The 18,154-nt window shown below is 37.9% G+C and overlaps 1 pseudogene; it reads left to right on the top strand.

Annotated features, from left to right (window-relative positions):
* The first annotated feature begins 14,283 nt into the window (after positions 1–14,283).
* On the top strand, positions 14,284–15,585 carry LOC123820123 (annotated as a pseudogene).
* Positions 15,586–18,154: the final 2,569 nt, after the last annotated feature.

Consider the following 18,154-nt stretch of genomic DNA (forward strand, 5'->3'; position numbering starts at 1 on the left):
TGCTATATGGCTACTGACACTATGCTCCAGTATCACAGGTCCAAGGGGAGGAATGGAAGACTGTGGTAACCAGGAACACGTGTGTCATCTATAGGGAACAATGCTTACCAACTCCAGATAAATATTTGTGGATCTGACCTTCTAATTCTTCAAAAAAAATATGGAAATCCAAATCTTTATAGGAAATCTGATCATGTGGAAACTAATATAAGGTTTTACAAAATATGAGTTTCCATTGTGCAAGGAACATATAATACAACTTTGGAGTCTATGTGGCTCATGGGTGGCCAGTTTGCACCCTCTGCTCTGTTGTGTCTACCACATGCCCTTCACTCCAACCTAATGACTTCCTGGCAGGTCCTCAAGCCTCTATGGCTCCACACCTGCACACCTGTCATTTTTCTCCACTACTTCCAGATCTAATCACATCATTCACTGGCAGAATTCCTTAAGAACTTTCCTGTTGTCTAAAATAAAGTCAAATTCTTTGCTGAGCTCCATTAGATCCCATCTACAGTCTTAACTCTTATTACCACAGGGCTCTAGGAAACTAGAGTCAGAAAGTCCCAAACTATTTAAAGCTTCCTGAGTATGCCATATTGTTCACACACATATAAGATTGCACATGGTATTCTAAGTAAAACTTTTCCCTGTTCCTGTCTCCTCCACCTGCACAATCCTACTTAGTCTCGAGGTCCCACAGTCAGTGACTTTTTCCACAAGAAGCCTCCTTTATTTCATTGGCAAAGCACGGATTTTATAAAACATAAACTATATTTAAGTAGTGTGCATCAGACAAGTATCTGTTCATGGAATTAATGAGTTAACAAGTAAATGTATCAGCCAAATATACCAGATGGGCTTTAAGAAGTACTTGCCAGGTACTGGACATTCCCAGGATAGGCTGAAGTGGCACTGAAGCAGACTGGGAAATAAGTCTGGTTTATTTCATGAATGGCTATAAGATAAGAGCTGATATGAAAATTTGACAGAGTGATAAACAGCCTGTGGGAAAGTGAAATGCTGGATAGTAATCAAGTTTTGATTAATCTAAGCATTCCACATTCTGTCATCAAATAGAAGTATGTCTGGAATTTTGAACCTAACCCTGAAACCCACCCATGAGTAAAGGAAATAGAAATGGGTTGGCAGATCTGCTGGGGGAGTGGAGGATGAGACTGGAGAAGGGGTGAGGGCTGTGATGTGGCCTACATGCTTGACAGGTGATCTGGGTTTTGGTCTACATCAACCTGGTGTGATCTTCAGGCAAAGCACTCTCTTGGCCTTTATTTCTCCATTTGTAAAGTAAAAGATTTTGATTAAATATTCTCATAGACTCATTCCAACTCACTAGTTTATCATTTTGTTTAGTATATAAATGTCTATAACACACCTGGAGGAAACTTCCCGAGTCTATAACTGGTCAACCCTAGGGGCTAAAGACATAAATATGTCACAATAAGACCAGAAGTTGAGCTCCAAAAGGGCAGGGATTTTCTCTATTATGTTCACTTCTATAAGTCCTGCATCTACAATAGTTATTGGCTCATAATGGGCTCTCAGTAAATATTTCTTGATTGAATAAATTAAAGACATATCCCACAAAGATACTCTAACCCCTGTGCTAAGCATAGACATACTGTCCGCAAACTAGTCTTATCAATAAGCTTCTGAGTGTGTGTATGTATGCAAGAATATGTGTGCACATGTGTCTTTGTACCTGCATTCACCTGAAAATCTAGGTCATTCTTTCATTTACCAAGTGCACGAGGGTTCACTTTTTTCCACATCCTCACTAACACTTGTTGTTTGTTGATTTATTGATGATAGCCATTCTAGCAGGTACAAGGTGATATTGCATTTTGGCTTCAATTTACAATTCTCTGATGATTAGTGATGTTGAGTATCTCTTCATATGTCCATTAGCTATTTGTATGTCCTCTCTGAAGAAATGTCTACTCAGGTGCTCAGCCCATTGTTTGGGTTTTGGTGTTGAGTTTTACAAGTTATTTATAAATTTAGGATATTAACTCCTTATCAGAGGTGTCATTGGCAAATATATTGTCTCGTTCAGTGGGCTATCATTTCATTTTGTTGATGGTTTCCTTTGCTGTGCAAACACTATTTAGTTTAATTAGTCCCTTTATTTTTTTCTTTTGTTTCCCTTGCCTCAGGAGATATATCAGAAAAAAATATTGCTGAGAGATATGTCTGAGATATTACTGCCTATGTTTTCTTCTAGAATTTTTATGGTTTTTAGTCTAACATTTAAATCTTTAATCCATTTTGAGTTTATTCTTGTGTATGGTATAAGAAGGTAGTTTAGTTTCTTTTCTGTTCTTTTTCTTTTTCTTTCTTTTTTTTTTTTTTGCACACACCTGTCCAATACAGATATTTACAATTCAACTGGCTGCTACTAATCCTCAACTCGTTAGCCACAGAAAATGGCCTGGGCATGGTTCTCTCTATGAAGCAAGCCTGTGCCTTTCCCTGCTCCCTTCTGCCAGGAGTGTTTTACTTGTCCCTTTCTTTCTCTTCAGTTTCAATAGCCCTTTCTTTGCCTCTATAAAATCTTTCCTGAATTCATGTCTTCTTTGGCTCACATTTTCTGCCTCTGTTATTGTCTACATAAGCTTCCTCTTACAGTTTGAGTCTTGGCTCTGAATTCTTTTTTAGCCAGAACTCAAGTACTGAGGCTGCTGAAACAAGATGTGGTCTGACTCTATCAGTATAAAACATGGTGCTGTTTTGCCGCCAACATAATCACATTTGAGCAAATGCTTGAGATGATAAATCAGATCAACAGATACTGGTTGTATTTCACTAGAAAAACCTTGCTCTGAGTTTTCAAATTTTCCAGGTTAACTACTCAAAAAATATTTTTTAAAACTACTGCTCTTCTGTCTCCATTAACTAGGAATCAATGATATTTTTTTCATTGTTTCTGAAAACAACACTCATTGGAAGATAGTTTTGTATTTTTTCAGTTTTGTATTTTTTCAGATTCTCTTGTCCTAGAAGTAACTTCAGTAAGAGATAAGGAATGACTTACTGCCATGAAGCACACATTGGTAAGTATTGTACTAATTAGTAAATTTTCAACAGGGGCACAGACAATGCATTGCATGTTATGAAATACACTCACCACTTTGAATATTACTGGAGGAAAGAAATTACAATCAGGCATTGGCCTCTTTCAAGATAAGGCACAAATTGAAAAAAATAGACCTTGGGAGAGAAAGAAAAGAGTAAAGCAGAAACACAGACAGAAAGGAAGGGAAACAGAGACCGAGTCTCAGAAAAAAATAAAAACAGTAAGATGAGGACTATCCAAGATGGCAGTGGAGTACGTTGGAAGCTAGACTAAGTGCTTCCCAGGACCAAAATGAGTACAGCTAAATTATAGAAAAATAATTCTGAATAATCAACTGAAGACTAGCTGAAGAGAAGCTTTATAACCAAGGACTTACAGAAGAAACCATATCACCACATTAAGACTAATAGGAAATGTGAAGCCATGAGAAGGCTGGCTGGGCACCCACAGTGGGCAGCTGAAGTTCCAGAGGAATATTCCAGTGGCCAGGGTGGTTCCACCTGAAATGTGCAGTGTCTAAACTCCAAGCTGGGCTTCCCACCGTAGAGCACCAGAACCAGGAAGGAAATCCAAATAACATCTGGCTGTGAAAGGAAGCAAGGTTTCTGTCCACCAGGAGGACATGACTAGAGATGCTCACAACCTCTCAAGGGCCAATGCACAAAATTTCATTTGCATCCACTTATTCTGGGCTGTGGCAGAGGGAGAGCAGAGTGAACTAGAGACGTGTGAGGAGAATCTGGTATTAGTGGCTCTAGGGAGAAACCTGAAAGATCAGCCACCAGGATTCCTATGCTGAATCATTCCCCATACTGCAGAAGCCATTTTTCTCAGGCAAAGCACTCCCTTCCATGTGGCATCAGCATAGGGTAAAGCAATAGTCCCATCCACAGGAATCCATCTTGCCCCACCTTGTGGAGCTTAAGCTGGGCTGCTGAGGATAACAGCTGGAGGTTCTTGCATTGATAAAGCCTAACAGAGAGCTTACAAGCAAAGCTGGATACCTGGAAGTTTTGAGACTTTAGCTGCCCCCCATTCCCCCTGGGCTCAGTGCTGGTAAAAGCCAGCCTTGGTGCACAGTATGGTTCTTTCTGCACAAAAACAGGTCCAGCAGAGAGAACCAAAGCTGTAGATTGCTGATAACTCCAAACAGGTTACCCAGGGCCAGTCACAGGCAGCATCAGACACAGGGCTGCACCAGAGCCCTTATAGATCTACCTAATATATAGAAACACATATGAAGAGGCAGCCAAAATGGGAAGACAAAGGAAAGGACCCCAAATGAAAGAATAAAAGAATTATCTAGAAGAAGAGCTAAATGAAATGGAGGCAAGTAATTTATCAGGTATAGAGTTCAAGTAATGATTATAAAATTGACCAACAGCATGAAAAAAAACATATAAACCATAAAAAGGACCAGTCAAATAAAGATTGCAATATCTGAAATAAATAATATAATGGAAGAATAAATAGTAGGTTAGATGAAGCTGAGTATCAAATCAATAATTTGGAAGACAAGTTAAAAAAAAACCTAATCAGAGCAGCAAAGAGAAAAAAGAATTTTTAAAAATGAGGATAATTTAAGGGTCCTTTGGGATAACATCAAGCACAACAACATGCATATCAATGGAATATCAGGAGAAGAGAGTGAGCAATGGTTTGAGAACCTATTTGAAGTGATAATGACTTCAAATTTCCCTAACCTGGTGAAGAAAAAGACACACAAGTCCAGGAAGTACAGGAGTCCCAAACAAGATAGACCCAAAGAGGCCCACATCAAAAAAACATCATAATTAAAAAAGTAAAGCTAAAAGACAAGGAGAGAATATTAAAAGCTGCAAGAGAAAAGCAGTTAGCTACCTACAAGATAACTTCAATAATACTTCCATTTGATTTCTCAACAGAAACATTTCAGGCCAGAGGGATTGGCATAAAATATTTGAGGTGATGAAAAGCAGGGCCTACAACCAAGGCTACCTTACCCAGCAAGGTTATCATTTAAAATTGAAAGAAAAATAAAGAGCTTCCCATACAAGAAAAAGCTAAAGGAGTTTGTTACCACCAAACCAATATTGCAACAAATATTAAAGGGCTTGCTTTAAGAAGAATAAGGATAAGGAGGAGGAGGAGGAGGAGAACGAGGGGGAAAAGAAAAAGGAGGTAGAGGAGGAGAAGAAGAAAAGGAGGAGGAGGAAGAAGGGACAACAGAGGAAAATGGTTAAAAATAAAATGGCATAAATACATATCTATCAGTAATCACTTTAAGTGCAAGTGACTTAAACGCTCCAATCAAAATACATAGGGTAGCTGAATTAATCAGAAAACAAGACCCGTATATATACTGTCTTCAAGAATCACACCTTAGAATTAAAGACACATGCAGACTTAAAGTAAAGGGATGGAAACAGATATTTCATGTAAATGAAAAGGTATAAAAAGTTGGGGTACAATACTTACATCCAACAAAATATAACTTTAAAAGCTATACTAAGAGACCAAAGGGACACTACATAATGATAAAGGGAACAATCTTACAAGACAATATAACCCTAATAAATATTTTTGCACCCAACATAGGAGCACCTAAATATAAGGCAAATCTTGATGGACATGAAGAGAGATGGACAGAAATACAGTCATAGTAGATGATTTTAACACCCCATTGATTTCAATGGATGGACTTAACAAGACAGAATCAACAAGAAGACAGTGGCCTTACATGACACACTAGACAAAATGTATTTGACTGATATCTTCGGATCATTTTACTACAAAGCAGCTGAATGTACCTTCTTTTCAAGTACACATGGAACATTTTCTAGGATCAACCAAATGTTAGGACACAAAACAAGCCTTAATAAATTTAAGAAGAGTGAAATCATATCAAGCATCCTCTCTGATCATAATTTTATGAAGCTAGAAATAAATCACAAAAACAAAAGTGAAAAATACACAGACATGGAAGCTACATAACATGCTATTAAACAGTGAATGGGTTAACAATGAGATTAAGAAAGATATCACAAGATATCTTGAAACAAATAAACATAAGAACACAATAACCCAAAATCTGTGGGACACAGTGAAATCAGTACTAAGAGGGAAATTCATAGCATTACAGGCCTATCTGAAGATACAAGAAAAAGTTCAAATAAATGACCTAACTTTACACTTGAGGGAACTTGAAAAGGAACAACAAATGGAACCTAAAGTGAGTAGAAGGAAATCAATAATAAAGATTTGAACAGAAATAAATGAAAGAGATCATATATATATATAAGAGAGTCTGTATATATATATACAGATATATCTGTATATCTATATCTATATAGATATACAGATATATATATATATATGTATATATATAGATATACAGATATATATATATAGACTCTCTTATATATATATATATGATTAATTAATTCAAGAGCTGGTTCTATGAAAAGATAAAGAAGATTAAAACACCTTTAATGAGACTCATCAAGAAAAAAAAGAGATACAACCCAAATAAATGAAATCAGAAATGAAACAAGAGAAATAACAAATGACACCAAAGAAATACAAAGGATTATAAGACAATATTATAAACAACTATATGCCAACAAATTAGACAACTTGGACCAAATGGATAAACTCCTAGAAACATACAATCCTCTAAAAGTAAATCAGGAAGATCAGATAATCTAAATAGATGGATTACACCTAGTGAAATTGAAGCTGTAATAAAAAAAACTCCCATAAAAAAAGCCCTGCACCAGATGGCTTCACAGGTGAATTTTACTAAACATTCTGAGAAGAACTAACACCTCTCCTCAAATTAATTCATAATTTTCAAGAGGAGGGAAGGCACCCAAGCTCATTTTATGAGGCCATCATTATCCTAATTCTAAAACCAGATAAACATAGTACAGAAAAAGAAAATGATAGGCCAATACTCCTAATGAACTTATATGAAAAATCCTCAACAAAATATTAGCAAACTGAATACAGCAATACATCAAAAAGATCACACACCATGATCAAGTGGGATTATATCCTGGAATGCAAAGTTGGTACAACATTTATAAATCAATAAATGTAATATACTACATAAACAAAATGAAGGAGAAAAACCACGTGATCATAACACAGATGCAGAAAAATCATTTGATAAAACCCAGTACCCAATTATGACAAAAACTCTCAGCAAAGTGGAAATGGAAGGAACATATCTAAACATAATAAAGGGCACATATGACAAATCCACTACTAACATCATTTTCAATGGGAGAAAACCATAAGGATTCCCTTCAAGACTGGGAACAAGACAGGGATGTCCGCTTTCACCTCTTATTCAACATAGTACTGGAAGTCCAACCACAGCAATTGGAGAAGAAGAAGAAATAAAAGGCATCCAGATTGGAAAGGATGGAGTAAAACTGTCATTATTTGTAGATGACATGGTATTGTACATAGAGATCCCTAAAGATTCCACCAAGAAACTACTAGTACTGATAAATGAATTAATCAAAAGAGCAGGATACAAATTAACATCCAGAAATCAGTGCCAATAATGAATTATCAGAGAGGGAAATTAAGATAACAATCCCATTTGCAACTACTTCAAAAAGAATAAAATACCTAGGTATAAATTTAACCAAGGATGTAAAAGGCCTGCACTCAGACAATTATAAGAAGAAAGAAACTACAGAAGATACAAGTAAGTGAAAGCATATACCATGTTCAGGGACAGGAAGAATTAACATCATTAAAATGTTCATATTGCCCAAAGCAACTGACAGATTCAATGCAATTCCTATCAAGATATCAATAACATATTTCATAGAACTAGAACAAATACTTCAACAATTTATATGGAACCAAAAAAGATCCTGAATAGCAATTTTGAATTTGAGAAAGAAAAACAAAGGTGGAGAAATCATGCTACCTAATATCAAACTATACTATAAGGCCATAGTAATCAAAATATCATGGTACTGGCATTAAAAAGATACAATGATCAATGGAACAGAACAGAAAGCCCAGAAATGAACCCATGCCTTTGCAGCCAATTAATATTTAGCAGAGGAAGCAAGCATATACAATGAATTAATGACAATTTATTCAATAAATGGTGTTAGGAAAATTGGACAGATTATGTGCAGAAAAATAAAACTAAACCACCTTTTTATGACACACACAAGAATAAATTCAAAATGGATTAAAAATTTAAATGTTAGACCTCAAACCATAAAAATCCTAGAAGAAAACATAGGCCATAAAATCTTAGACATTGTTCATAGCAATATTTTTTCCTGCTATAACTCTTCAGGCATGGGAAACAAAATAAAAAATAAACATGGCACTACACCAAACTAAAAGTTTTTGCACAGCAAAAAAAAACAATCAACAAAATAAAAAAACAACCCAATTAGTGGGAGAACATATTCACTGTACATCTGATAAGGGGTTAATAGTCAAAATATATAAAGAACTTATAGCCCTGGCTGGTGTGGTTTAGTGGATTGAGTGCCAGCCTGTGAAACAAAGGGTCGCCAGTTTGATTCCCAGTTGGGGCATATGCCTAGGTTGTAGGCCAGGTCCCCAGCAGGGGGCGCACAAGAGGCAACCACTCATTGATGTATCTCTCTTCTTTCTCCCTCCCTCCCCCTCTCTCTAAAAATAAATAAATAAAATCTTTTAAAAAATAATTTATAAAACTCAACATCAAAAAAAACAAAGAATCCAATTAAAAAATGGGCACAGGACCTGAATAAGACACTTCTCCAAAGAGAACATAACAGATGCCAATAGACATATGAAAAAATATTCCACATCACTAATAATCAGAGAAATGCAAATTAAGCCACAATGAGATGTCATCTCACACCTGTCCAAATGGCTATCATCAATAAATCAACAAACAAGTGCTGATGAGGATGCAGAGAAAGGGGAACCCTTTTGCGCTGTTGGTGGGATTGCAGATTAGTGCAACTACTGTGGAAATCAATATGGAGTTACCTAAAAAAAAGGAACGATCTTATGATCCAGTAATTTCACTTCTGGGAATTTATTCAAAGAAACCCAAACACTAATTTGAAAGTATATAAGCATCATTATTCACAATCATCAAGATATGGAATCAGCCCATGTCCCCATCAGTAGATGACTGGATAAAACAACTATGGGACATTTACACAATGGAATACTACTTAGCTGTAAAAAAGAAGAAAATCTTACCTTTTGTGACACTACCTGGAAAACACTGTGCTAAATGAAATAAGCCAGTCAGAGAAAGAGAAATCAAATACCATATGATTTCACTCATATGTGGAATCTAATGAACAAACTGAACTAATAAACTAAATAGAGAAAGACTCATAGAGAGAAGGCTGGCAGCTCTATGGAGGGTTGAGGGATGGAGCAAAAAAGAAAAAGAACTTATGTACCCAGACAGCAATATGGTGATGGCAGGGGTGGGGGTGGGGAGCAGGGTATAAGGGGGATAAATGGTAATGGAAAAACACAATTAAAAAAACAGTATTTAAAAAATAAATGAAAAATATCACAAATGAAAAAATACACTATTATAAAAATAAATGAAAAATAAAAAGTAAGATTAAAAGAATCAGAGACAAAGACACAACTATAGAAAAAAACTGCTAGGGTACTTGCAAAGCTAATCTGGAGAAGAGAGCATTGAGTGAGCTTTCTCTGTCTTTGGAAAAGCAATAATTGTCTCCACAATCAAGAGTATTTAGTTTAGATATCATGAAGATAACCAAAAAAGAAATGACAATTTTATTATCCTTTTTTTACATATATGTGGCTTCATTTATATGAGGTTCTGAAAAAAAGCATCTTGATCAATGATGCTAAAAATCAAGGTAGTACTTACCTCGAGGGGTGGGGCATTGAATGGAACAGGGAGAAACACTGTTCTGTTTATTGATTTGTGTGGTGGTCACTAGGGAGTGAACATCAAGCATACACCTTAATTATCAAACTAGTAAAAAGTAAACTTTAGCCACATGATTCAGTCAGCTGTGGTGGGTGGGCAGGAGCAGAGCTTCAGATGTGAGTAGGTTCTGGGGCACTGGGGTACTTTTCAAGATCCCTTTCAAAAAAATTCTCTGGGCCCTTGACAATCCTTTCTGTCCTCAAGCAAGTCCCTGGTCCTTTTAAGATGTAATTTTCTTTCTCATCTGTGGATGGGACCAAGGGATCTCTGAGGCCTCTTTCTGCAATTCTGCCTCTTTTGGAAAAAAAAAAAGTGGCATAGGAGAGAAAGAGAGGAGAGAGGGGGCAGCGGGTGAGAGAGAGAAAAAATAAAAGAAAATAGCCTGAATGGATCTTGCTGCATGTAAATTTCCAAGAATTTTAACTGTATTTTTTAGCTCTAAAAGTCATTCAATTTGATGCACAACTATTAACTTCAAAGTCATGGGAAGGTAAATTGGGGTTATGGTATGTGAAAATTACTCTCCATTAGAATCAGAGAGAGAGGGAGTAGCCTATGCTCTCAGCTAACCTATGTTAATTTTAGTCCAAGTATAATATTGACAAAATCAGTATGTATGCCTGGCAGTTATGCATTAAATGTAGCACCTGAGTGGCATTTGCAATAAATGATTAGCTGAATAGCTTGCTCCATGCTGAGACAATAGAGTTTGTTTTGCTTTATTAGTCTGCGATATTTAGAAAATGTGACTACTAAAGGAGACCCAGGATGCACTCATAATTAGAACAAAGAATCAGTGTGCAGGGTTTGGGGGGATGTTTGCTTTTCTTTCCGAAGAATAGGTTAGGTGAGAAAGTCATAAACTTTTACTGAAGCCCGGCTAATTCTAGACACTGCCTTAGGCATTTAACATGATCATAAAAATGTGTCTCAGATCTCTGTGTGTGAGGAGCATGATTAATCTAGGCCTCAACTGCTGTGCTCTGAAATCTATCCCTCTTTTCTCATGGAGACCTTGCTGTTTGTGGGCTGCTCCTAACCAATAATTGAGCATGGCTGGATACTGAGGTGGGTCCATTTCTAGGAGATGGTGACCTCCTCCTGTGGGTGACTTTGACTCAAGGACTTCCTTAGAATTGTGGGGAAGTCTGAGACTCTTCCACACAACCTTCCTTCCTTCCCTCTCCCCTTCACAAGGGTCAGAACTGTACCACATTTGGAATGCTCTCCCAACTTTCCTTCACTGTCTGCGTCTCAGATGGCCCAGGTATATACAGTTGTATAACTTACAGTAAATTGCATACACATTCATTTATTTTACTCCTTACAAAGATCTCATGAAATAGTTTGTTAGTCAGGATTCATTTTAGATCATACAAAACTGATTATATTAATAAGAAAACATGTTCAAGTAGTGGATATGGGTGGGAAAAGGTGTTTTTTGTGGGGGTTTTTTTTTGTCTGAAAAGTCCAGGGGAAGATCTTCAGACATGGCTGTATCTAAGGATTTAATCAATATCATCAAGAATTAGTTTCTATCTTTTGCCTGTAAAATTCTCTCTTTTGGCACCATCTGATAAGAGCTTATGTTTTTGTAATAACTGAAGGTTTACATTATCCTTGTAGCAACTTAAAATAGTGGAGAACTTCTGTTTTCTAACAACTCCAGTGGAAATCCTAGACATGAACTTCATGGACCTGAGTCAGATCACATATCCATACCTGAAGTAATCCTTATGGCCTACAGGATGGGATTCACTGACTGGCTTAGTGTTACAACACCATCCCATCCTAAAGCGAGGGGTGAAATCAGTCCCATCCTACCAGATAAACAGGATGGCGAAGAGTGGTTTCCATGGTGAAAAATTAGGATGCTCTTTTCAAAAGAATGGGATCAGTTTTTGGCATCATTGTTGATCACAAAAATGCATTCCAGATTGAAAAATGGAAATCCAGAAATGTTAAACCATTTGGATGAGAAGTGGTTCTTAAACCATAGATGCATCAGAATTACTTGGAAGGGTTTGAACTCAAAGTTTCTGATTTAGTAGGTGTCTAGAGCGAGTCACAAGAAGTTGCCTTTCTAACAAATTCCCCAATTATGTTGATGCTGGTCTACAGACCAAACTTTAAAAACCACAGTTCTGAATAAGTAAAAAGTGTTAACTCTTTTGAGTACTTACTAAATTCCAGACACTGTTATAAAGTTGACAGATATTATTTCATTTAATGCTAGGAAATATGTAGTTACTATTACTTTCTCCATTTTAATGTCTTAGAAAGATAAGTTTCAAAACTACTAAGTAAGGACCCATATTAGAAAGTATCCATTTTTAGTTTTCTGAGGAAATTCCCTACTGTTTTCCACAGTGGCTGCACCAGTCTGCATTCCTATCAAAAATGTACTAGGGTTCCCTTTTCTCCACAATCTCTCTAGCACTTGTTGTTTGTTGATTGGTTTATCATGGCCATTCTGACTGGTATGAAGTGGTATTTCATTCTGGTTTTAATTTGCATCTCTCTGATGGCTAGTGATACTGAGCATCCCTTCATATGCCGATGGGCCCTCTCTATGTCCTCCTTGGAGAATTGTCTGTTCAGGTCCTTTGCCCATTTTTAAATTGGATTGTTTGCCTTCCTGGAGTGGAGTCATATGAGTTCTTGATATATTTTGAAGTTCAAACCCTTGTCCAAGGTATCATTGGAACCTAATCAACAAAACAAACAAGCATGCAAAATATAACCAGAAGCATTGAAATAAAGAACAAATGAACAGTAACCAGACGGGAGAAGAGAGAGAGATAACAGGGGAAAGAAGGGAAAGAGTCATCAAGGAACATGTATAAAGGACATATAGACAAAGCCAAAGCAGGTAAGGATTGAGGGTGGGAGGTAGGAAAGTGGTGGTGGGGAAATGGAGACAACTGTAGTTGAACAACAATAATAAATGTATCCAAGTTGAACTGATACTCAATGGATCCTAAAGTAAATTTTTCTAAGACCAGCAGCCAGGAGGCTAACATCTGCTTATGGAAAACAGAAACCAACTAGTTTCCCACTATTGGATTATCTACAGCCTATGTGATTAGAAGTTTAAAAATCAGTTAACTGCCTTAGCTGGTGAAGTTCAGTGGACTGAGTGGTGACCTGCAAAATGAAGGGTCACCAGTTTGATTCCCAGTCAGGGCACATGCCTGGGTTGCGGGCCAGGTCCCCAGTTGGAGGCGCATGAGAGGCAACCAGACATTGATATTTCTCTCCTTCGCTTTTTCACTCCCTTCTCCTCTCTCTGAAAATAAATAAATAAAATATTTAACAAGCCAGTTAACTACCATTTCCCCAAGATCACCTGTTAATTATATCCTAAGCACATACAGGCACATAATGTAGTTATTAAAATGGTAATGGTTTCACACCAATTTATAACCCACCAGAATTGACATCATAGAAATGCATAGAAAAAGGGCATGCTTCTTTCAGATACTTCCTTTTTGGATCCTGGTGCAGTTTGAAATTTTAATATTTTATCAACTATATAGCATTCTAAACTACCATCCCTTTGTATCTAGTTTTTAATGCAAGAAACAGCATATTCCTCATAATGATCTAAACCTATCTTATGAAATAATGCTTGAGGATGATAAACTCTAAATTATGAGTGATTATTTTTAAATTCATGGCAACTTTTGTAAGGATTTTTACTACCTGCTTAATTTCTCCAGAAAACCATAGTCATTATTACCCATAATATAAGCAGTTCATCTAGAGGAAGGAATTCCTAGCTTCCTTAAAGTTTTCTTGATTTTAAAGAATTTATCATGTCAGATCCTGGCACATTCTGCTGCTGAGCACAACCTTATCTTTACAGAAAATGAATCATAAAAAATTATTAATTCTAGCCTCTAAATAGCCTGTTGTTGAAGAAGGGGAACCACAAAGGTCAGATATGAAGAGGAAAAAGTGCATGGAAACTAGGACTTTAAACTCTGAATATTATGAATTATAATTTCATGAAGTGTATTTATTCAGTAAAGAATTGTAATGAATTTATTAGGCATAAGACCCTGTGCTAATCATTGCAGAGGATGCAAAGAAAATTAAGCTCATTGCACAGTAGTTCCAGCTGGTTCTCTCTTCCATCTTGGGAGCCATTGGCCCTCCCTTGTGCTGAGCAGCCAGGAAACCCCTGCTGGGGAGCTCTAGGAGCTTGAGACCGTCGTCACCCCTCCGACTCTCATCAGGGGGTAAAATGGTTGAAGCTGACCATCCAGGAAAGCCTTTCATTGGTGGCCTCAATACAGAAACAAATGAGAAAACCTTTTAAGCAATATTTGGCAAATATGGACGAATAGTTTTGGAAGTACCTTTGATGAAAGATCATGAGGCCAACAAATCAAGAGGATTTGTTTTTGTCACCTTTGAAAGTCCAGCAGATGCTAAGGATGCAGCCAGAGACATGAATGGAAAGTCCTCAGATAGAAAAGCCATCAAGGTAGAACAAGCCACTAAACCATCATTTGAAAGTGTTAGGCATGGGCCACCTCCACCTCCAAGAAGCAGAGGCCCTCCAAGAGGCCTTAGAGGGGAAGAGGAGGCAGTGGAGGAACCAGGGGACCTCCCTCATGTGGAGGACACATGGATGATGGTGGCTATTCCATGAATTTCAACGTGAGTTCTTCCAGGGGACCACTTCTAGTAAAAAGAGGACCACCCCCAAGAAGTGGGGGTCCTTCTCCTAAGAGATCTGCTCCTTCAGGACCAGTTCCCAGAGGCAGTGGAATGGGAGGAAGAGCTCCTGTGTTACGTGGAAGAGATAGTTATGGAGGCTCGCCTCGAAGGGAACCTCTGCCTTCTCATAGAGATGTTTATTTGTCCCCAAGAGATGATGGATATTCTACTAAAGACAGCTATTCAAGCAGAGATTACCCAAGTTCTCGTGATATAAGAGATTATGCACCACCACCAAGAGATTATATTTATCATGATTATGGTCATTCCAGTTCACATGATGACTATCCATCAAGAAGGTATAGTGATAGAGATGGCTATGGTCATGATCGTGACTATTCGGATCATCCAAGTGGTGGCTCCTATAGGGATTCATATGACAGTTATGGTAACTCACATAGTGCTCCACCTGCATGAGGGCCCCCACCATCTTATGGTGGAAGCAGTCACTATGATGATTACAGCAGCTCACATGATGGATATGGTGGAAGTCGAGACAGTTACTCAAGCAGCTGAAGTGATCTCTTCTCAAGTGGTCGTGATCGGGCTGGAGACAAGAAAGAGGGCTTCCCCCTTCTATGGAAAGGGGGTACCCTCCTCCACGTGATTCCTACAGCAGTTCAAGCCTGGAGCACCAAGGGGTGGTGGTCGTGGAGGAAGCTGATCTGATAGAGGGGGAGGCAGAAGCAGATATTAAAAACAAAACTTTGGACCAAAATCCCTGTTCAAAGAAACAAACAAAAAGTGGAACCTATTCTGTCATAACTACCCAAGGACTACTAAAAGAAAAAATTGTGTTACCTTTTTTAAATTTCCTGTTAAGTTCCCCTCCCATAATTTTTATGTTCTTGTGAGGAGAAAAGTAAAACATGTTTAATCTTAAGGTATTGCTTTCTTATAGCAAATGTTAAATGTGTTAAGGCTTGACTTGTGTACTAGTGTTGTAATTTTCCAAGTAAAAGTGTCCCTAAAGGGCCACTTTCTAATTTTTTCCCAGTAAATGAGGCAAGCAATTCTAAGATTTTCTACAAACATCTAGCCATCTAAAATGGAAAGATGAACCCCTCAGCCTATACAAACAAGCTAGCTATTAGAGGGTGGTCAGGGTATGCTACTTTTAAGATATCATACTGTCATCAAACTAAAATCTCAGACAGTTTGTTCTCAGTATGAAAAACCTGAGATCAGATGCTTATGTAAAGAAAGTGCTATTCACCCAGTAAACCCCAAACAAATGGATAGTGCTGGCCATATTTTGCCTTTCTGACATTTCCTTGGGAATCTACAAGAACCTCACCTCCCCTTTCCCCCTTCCCCAATAAGACTATTTAAGTGTGTGTTAAGCAACTACAGAATACTAAATAAAAAGTTTGGCAAAAAAAAAAAAAAGAAAATTAAAACATTAAAACATAAACGCCTTCCTTAAAGAAACAATAGTCTGCTAAGGGAACTGACTTAATATTATAGTTTTGAATACTTTAACTAGTTGGATTTCATTCTAGATACCTGGTTAGGATAAAGGCTACAGAACTCTAACAAGGATATTCAAAAATGTAAGACCTCAAACCAGATGTTCAGGGTGAGTAGACGGCCTCTGTTCGATGAATCATCAAGGGACCCAGGGGTCAAGAGTCATATCTGCCATCTTCCAGCATCTAGAACCTAGGACATGGTATCTGCATAGACAAAGCACAGAGGTACCACTGTGTCCTGGTTCCACATGGAAGAATGAAGAGAACATGGAGACAATAGGCATGATGCCTTAAGGCACAGGTGGCGAACACAAGGCCCACAGGCCGAATCTGGCCCTCCACCTTGTTTTATCCAGGCCGGCACCTTATGTCTATGTGGCAACAGTGCCAAGCTCCTGCTTAACTGTTAAAGAGTAGTTGTATTTATACATTCAGTCCTTTGAAAGCAACAGCGAGGCTGATGTGGCCTCTGGTGAAAATGAGTTTGACACCCTGCCTTAAAGCCTAGCCCAGAAGTGGCACATATTACTTCTGTTCACATTCCAGTGGAGAGACTTTAGTTATATAACCATACCTTCTCATAAGGGGAGATAGGAAACAAGGTCTATTATTGGGCCCAAGAGGACAGGGAGAATGGATTTTGCTGCAAAGCTAGCAGTCTTTTCTCCAGTACTACCCATCACTTATTTCACTTAATCATTACAACTACACAATGACATAATCATTTTTATTTCTATATTATATATTATGTGACTGAGGCTTAGAGAGGTTAAGCAACTGGTCCAAGGTCACATTAAGCCATTGACCAGAAGAAACAGAATTCCAACCACAACACACCCGACTTCCAGCCTGTGATGTAGCCCCTATGACAAGGAACTACTATCACATACTGCTTTCTCATCACTCTACACACGTGACTGGCCAAGATATCTGGCAGAGTGTGGAAGGAAGTTCTTTCCCTTTTAATGTGAGAGTTAATAGTAATGATGTATATAGAAGTTCATAAAAGTTGTGAATCTTGACAAGAGGCCAAACAAGTATAACCTGTCCCCACCTGCCAGGAACAGAGAGCCATTTATTTCACTACAGCTGTCTCCTACAAAACATTTTTCCGCCATTTTTGTATTTTATGTGAGGTAGTTTTGGGTCAGTGTTATTATAATTAAATTGTGTCTAAATAAAAGGTGTTATTTGGACAGAGCCAATAGAAACTGAAACCAAGGCAGAGCTGGCTGTGAAGACTAAGTTGAAAACTACTGCTGATCGGCATGGCATTGGAGAGCTTGGGGAGTTGTTCTTATTGTTCTTTTGTTTCATAAGTGCATTTTGATTTCTACAGTCCTTTTTATTCACCATATTTCAAATGTCTGTCACCATGTACCAAAGCGAACAGATATGTGGTGCCTGCAAAGGGAATCTTGGGCTGCGTGCCAGTTGGAATGTGAAGAGAGGCATAGCGGCACCTCATTTCAGAAGGACATTGGCCACATTCTGAAGGTAACTCATGCATATCTGCACAATTGGGAATATATAGGAAAAAAAAGAGAAATGGGGAAAATGCTGGAGTAAAGAAGGCAGGAAAGCTTCACAAATAACAGTGTTTACAACATCTAAGTAGATGCTAGAGCTAAAGAATTATTCAGATATATGGGATTTTGTTGTTGTTCTTTAAGATGAGAGTTTAGAACCTGGTGGTTTTTGCTACACAGCCCATCGCCTTCTGCTTGGGAATGACATCTGCTAGGCAGCTAGCATTCAGCACTGAAAGGAGAAATTAGCTTGGTCTCACTACACTGTCACATACCCTTACCGATGGCTAGCAAAACACCCCTCAGTGAAAACAACAGCAGCAACAGTAGAAGCAGCCCTGCCATTTCACTAAGAAAGGAGGGATAAGTGACAGAAAGCTTGACATCTGGC

This window comes from Phyllostomus hastatus, unplaced genomic scaffold (assembly GCF_019186645.2).
Source record: "Phyllostomus hastatus isolate PE091 unplaced genomic scaffold, TTU_PhHast_1.1 phas_contig_34, whole genome shotgun sequence".
NCBI lineage: Eukaryota > Metazoa > Chordata > Mammalia > Chiroptera > Phyllostomidae > Phyllostomus > Phyllostomus hastatus.